Source organism: Dermacentor albipictus, chromosome 1, assembly GCF_038994185.2.
Source record: "Dermacentor albipictus isolate Rhodes 1998 colony chromosome 1, USDA_Dalb.pri_finalv2, whole genome shotgun sequence".
In the NCBI taxonomy this organism is placed as follows: Eukaryota; Metazoa; Arthropoda; class Arachnida; order Ixodida; family Ixodidae; genus Dermacentor; species Dermacentor albipictus.
Window position 1 is genome coordinate 163,077,133 of NC_091821.1, and position 6,000 is coordinate 163,083,132.

The window sequence follows — 6,000 nt, forward strand, 5'->3', positions numbered from 1 at the left end:
TAACAATTTGCTTTCCACGTGCATCAGTCGCCTTGTCGCCCCAGAGAGTATGGTGCGCGTTGAAGTCGCCACATATAATCCTAGGAGCTGGGCAGCGGCTGCAGAGGTCTCTGATAATTTCTCCCATCGAGACCTTCAGGCGAGAGCTCACATACACAGAGGCCACGCTGAGGCTTCGATTTCCCAGCCGCACTTGTACAGCAGTGACTTCCAAAGCACTGCTGCAAAGGTCTTGAACTGGTAGAACGTAATGTGGTATTTCACGTCTCACATATAGCATGGCGCTTCCGTTCGGAAATGTTGGAATACTTTGGTTTCCGTGTGCGACATAACCAGCAATTGTTCTGGAACTTGGAAGACCAGCCTCGGACAGGGCCAATATTGGCACAGGCATGTTGCGTAAGAGAAGCGACAGTTCAGGTAAATGGCACGCAAGACCCGCACAGTTCCATTGCGTAATAAGTGGCACCTGTGGACGAGATGGTGAACATTGTGTCCTGACCGCAGCCATATTGCTAGGTGCTTTAAGAAGAGGTAGAGCTGAGAATCACTGACTCGAGAGCGAGGACTACTTCGAGCATTTCCTTCATCGAGCTAGCCGGCATCTTCTCTATGTGTGATCGTAAGGCCTTGAAGAGAGCACGTAGCACCTGCTGACAGTTCTCCTGTGGTGTGTTTTCATCGCAACGCGATTGGGGTCGCTGCAGTACAGACACATAACTTCGCTGTTCCGGTTGTTCAGCAGTCTTCTCTTCTACGGGGCCTCTGTTCATTGATTTGACTGTTTTAGCCGGTCCGCTGCGCGATGGCGCCACTGTGTCCTGGATTCCTGGAGAAGGCTTCAGGCTTGGAAAATCAGTTTCACTCTTTGAGCTCCATTTCATTGCGTCTGACTCTCTGTGTCTTTCTGTCGTTTTTTTCGTCGTATTTTTCTCATCGTTCCCTGTTGGCCCCAAGATAAACGTTTTCTTACGCTTTATTGCCGCTGCCCGCGTAGGACACTTGCTATAACTAGCTGGATGACCACCACTACAGTTTGCACATAGAACGTTCTCTCTGCACGCGCATGTTTTGAAATCGTGCGGTCCTCCACATCTCTTACACCGCTGCTCACCACGGCAGTACTTGGCCACATGTCCATAGCGCTGACACTTGAAGCACCGAGGTGGTGTCTCAACGTAGTCAATGGTCTCGTGTCTTGTGAAGCCCAGGTTGATCTCAGTCACTCAGTATACATTGTAATGTTGAATGGTACGCAGAATAATAAGGAAAAGCAAGGGCATTATGAAATGGCCTATATCACTGAGCACCTTTATGACATGGAGCCCTAATAGCAACTGTTTGAAAATGATTCACAGCATGTAAACATAATATGTCAAGGGATATTTTTCGTATTTTCGTATCACTGCGATGTCGCATGAATTACATATTGGTTCGTCAGTTTGTCTGTTTTGCAAAAAGCGTGAAGTCGGCTGAAGTAGTCGACAAATCCAGAGAAAAGCTAACACGCATCAATGTTGCTGCGGGCAGTCTTGTTTTACCGCCTAAGTGACTAAACGTGTCACCAGGGATGATGTGCTGTTGCTAGTTCAAAAGCCAGTGTCACTGGGCAAGGCCCCATATTGTTTGTAACTAATTTAGCAAAAACAAAAGTAAATAGAAAGGTTCGCAGACGATTACGACACTCCCTAATGCGAAATTTGAGCGCAGCTCTATACGTGTTTTAATTTCGCGATATATTTGCTGGCGCAGACAATTTGTCTTGTGCGGCACGTTTCAAATGGAGAGAAGCGTGGCCCGTCTGCCTCGCTAATCGGGAGATCACGAGAGGCAGCGCGTGGGTGACGCCTAGGCGCAATTCACAGCAGCTACCGCAGACAGATCTGCGCTCATGCGGCGCTTTGCTTCCACACAGACGACTCGCGCTACTCTAGCGCCATATCGCAGCCATCGTCTTCGCACAGCGCGTCTTGCGCATCACTACACTTTTCTTCTGCCGCTTTCGTTCCACAAACAACGAGAGAGGCCCTTCGTCGCGGGGAAGTCGTGCCACCAGTGTCAGCGGCGACAACACCCAAGGAGCGTAGCACTGAGCCTTACCCATGGTCGCTCTCCTTCGCCCCTTGCAGGAGCAGTTATCCCGTCACACACGCTGGTATCGCGGACTGACGTCAGCAGCAGACGCTGCGGACGAGCGTAGCTTTCCCCACCTCCCGGCACCCTGCGCTCCCCCCCTCCCTACCGCCCACTCAGAAGCGCAGATGAGATCGCCCACGTGACTGCGGATGACGTGGCTGCCGCCAACTGAGCGCATGCGCAGGCCGTCTCCCTTCCGCTTATCCTCCGCTTTCCACCTAATGGTTCCGCTGCCCCCTCCTCCTGCGCTTTCCTCCTCCTCTCTTCTCTATGGCCTTTTTTTCATCTACCGCTGCGCTCTGCGTTTGCCTTCATTCTTTGCGGCGCTCATACGCTCGGTTAAGCCGACGCCGCCGACGCTAGCCGCAGGAATGGGTTAATAAGAGCTGCACTCTAAAACAAACAAATAAATATTCTGCGCACTTCTCCTGAACGTGTAGAAGTTTTCTAAGAGCAAGAGAGTATCGGTGATTGAAACAGCTTGCACGGCGAAAACCCGCCGTTGTTGCTCAGTGGCTATGGTGTTGGGCTGCTGAGCACGAGGTCGCGGCATCGAATCCCGGCCACGGCGGCCGCATTTCGGTGGAGGCGAAATGCGGAAACACCCGTGTAGTTAAATTTAGGTGCATGTTAAAGAACCCCAGGTGGTCTAAATTTCCGGAGTCCTCCACTACGGCGTGCCTCATAATCATAAAGCGGTTTGGACGCGTAAAGCCCCGTATTTTTTTTTTTTTTTTGCACGGCGAATGCAAAACGCCCCTCTATTCGCGTCCTCCCCTCTTCCATTGTGTGGGACCGAAGTTTCATAATTTGTCTTCACCGTATTGCAGTGAAGCCGGCACAAGTGCGCATCAAAGGATCGCGCAGCCCGGTTTCGGCTGACGTGGAGGCCGTGATTGAGTGTGAGACGACGGGTTCCCAGCCTCCAGCCAACATCAGCTGGCGGCTGGAGGAGACGCCCCTGAGAGAGGCCCAGGTGCTGGCAAGGGGCGCCAACGGCACGGCCAGTTTGCTGCGCTGGACGCCACGGCCACAGGACAACGGCCGCCGGCTCATCTGCCTAGCCCTGAATGACCGTTTCCCGGAGGACGGCATCGACGACGTCTGGTCGCTTGACGTGCACTGTGAGCCCATAGGCACCAAGATACCTGTCGCGTGCACTATAAGACGGCGCGCACGAAGGGGTCTTGGTGTCTGCGCATGACTAACTTTCTCGTTTATGATTCATTATGCATGAATCAGTATGCATGCAGATTGCAGCAAGCTCACCGAGCCCGTGCGCACTTCCAACCGACTCCGGGGCTGCTAGTACTGAAATGCAGCTCCATATAGTACACCCAGCTCCTATAGCTGAGCGTGAAGAAGTAGCCTTGGAAAACATCGGCTGACTAAACACTGTGCATGCTCATTCCTTCCTTCAGAAGTGTACATGTGCAGTCTTTATTCAGCCGATGTTTTCCAAGGCCACTTCCTTTGTGCACGCGTTGCTCCATGGGCTGGCGGCTACTGCACGTGTTTGTTCTTCGGCATATTATTTTTAACGAATACCCGCCATGGTTCCTTAGTGGTTATGGTGTTGGGCTGCTAAGCACGTGGTGGCGGGATCAATTCTCGACCACGGTGGTGCATTTCAAAGGAGGGCTAAACGTACGTGTCCCGTGGATTCGGGGCACGTTAAAAATCCCCAGGTAATCAAAATTAGTCTAGAATCCCCCCCACCCCCTACGGTGTGTCTCATAATCACATCGTAGTTTTGGCATGTAAAACATGCAAATGTTTTTTTTTTAAGTTTTAACGAGTACTTACAATGGTCGTATCGCACGCAGGAAGACACGCGGACACACAATGTACATGAGACAAAACACAGGGCTTAGTGTTTACGCTTCCATTTCTGTCTTTGTGCGCACATTGCAGCCATTTGAAGATGAGCTAGAAACAAATCCACATAGCTACTGTCGCCGATTTCAAGACAGCCTAATAATTAGTGATTCTGTCCACCGTCAGGCGAGCTTTAATTGCTTCTAAAGTGCAAAGTAGATACGTCCCTTGTCGCATCGTTTGGCCTCTTATACACTGCATAAATCGTCTTCGCTTTGCAGAGGAAAGTACATCTAGTGATGGCGCTGCCTAGGGACACCACAGCCTGATGCTTCAGCCAATAGGGCACACTCGCGCGTATACTACTCTCGCGCCAACGCCAACTACCTATGTGAGACAATTTGCGTGTGCGCGAGTGCCAGTTGCCATTACGCTAAACATGCAGGAATGAAACGGGCGAATAACATTCAAGCTTAAATCTGCCTATAAAGTCATACTTCTGCCTACGTGCACTGCTCCTCACCATTATTCACCCGACAAACATCAGACAACGCCTTCACCCTTGTTACATCACGGTGTCGACCTATTGCAGTGTACTTGCGCGTGTACATATTTGCACTGCGTAGCTTGTGAACGCTGTAGTGTATAAACACAAACATCACATCACATTAAAGTTGGGACTTGTGCGGTGTATAAACATAAACACTGCAGGAGAGTACACGTTGCATAAGATGCAATAAAGACAACTGTAGGCATCGCATTTAGTTTTTTAGCATTTAATTTACCACTTCACGAATGCTTCGCTTCACATAAGTTCCATTGTGTGCGTTGAATCTGCATAAAGTTTTCAGTTTCGCTTTTTATAGTCTTAGAAGTTGGAAAAAGCGTAATCAGCACAAATACAACGTAAAAAAAAATCAAAGGTTAAGTACTTTCATGACAGCTGCATTGCCTGCCGCAGCCCACGAGAGTGCTTCTGATTAAATGTGCCAGCTTTGGTGGAAAAATGCTGGATGAGCTGACCATGCATATTAGAAAACAAATTTTTGTCTTACGCAAAGTACTTAAATTTTACTAATTAGTTTTGTCAAGCAGACATGCCATGCACTTACTCACTGAGGCATACAGAAACAGTGTAGTTATTTGGTTCTCGCATATGCCTAAGTCCTGCTTCCTTAAGGTATGGTGCCATTGATATAGCACTTATGGCACGGATTCTCAGGAACTTTAGCGCAATAACTATGCTTTCAATTTGGGGGTGTGTATATTTAGGCCAACGTCATTTAGAGCGAAGTTTTTAAAGGTATATTAATTTTTAAAAGTTAATGCCTTTTGTTGGGTCACGCTCCAATATACAAGCAAGCTATGGTTATGAACGAAAAAGAAAGCCTAACCGCATATGGAGAACGGAATGAATTGCTAGTTTATTGTGGATAATTAAAAATCATTTGACCAAATTGTTTAAACGCACGTGCCATATTGTTACTGAGGAATGCACGCGCATTTTGGTAGATTCTCCGTTGCCGTTCAAGCGTGTTTGATAGCGTTCAGAATGCAAAGGTGTTCTCGCGGATTCGGAATAGTACGAAGCGCAGCTTGGCAGCAACCAGCACGGGTTGCACAGTTACCTTTGGTATTTGAAATGTCTGTGATGACGCATGCAGTCACATGGAGCACCATGTGTGATGTTACGAACTTCCAACCGGTGCCACCAGTGTTACGACATCCCAACCGGTGCCGCCAGTGTTACGAACTTGTACCGCTGCACCACGATTACGGCTTTGTGGTCCCGTAGCGCTCGTCACCCGTTTCGTGACAGAGCGTTGGTAGCGAAGACTCCGAGCCTGGCGTCGATGAGAATAACAAAAGGGACTTTATACATTATATACAGGTTATCATACAGGACATGAACGGGTCGGCACTGGGGCCGAGTGCTCACAACAAACGCGACTGTTCTCGCACGACGACGTCCGGCGAAAACGCGTTACACATCTCACCCCAGTCGGGAGCGACCCTCTCTCCAGGTGGGGTCGGCGGATCCTGTTT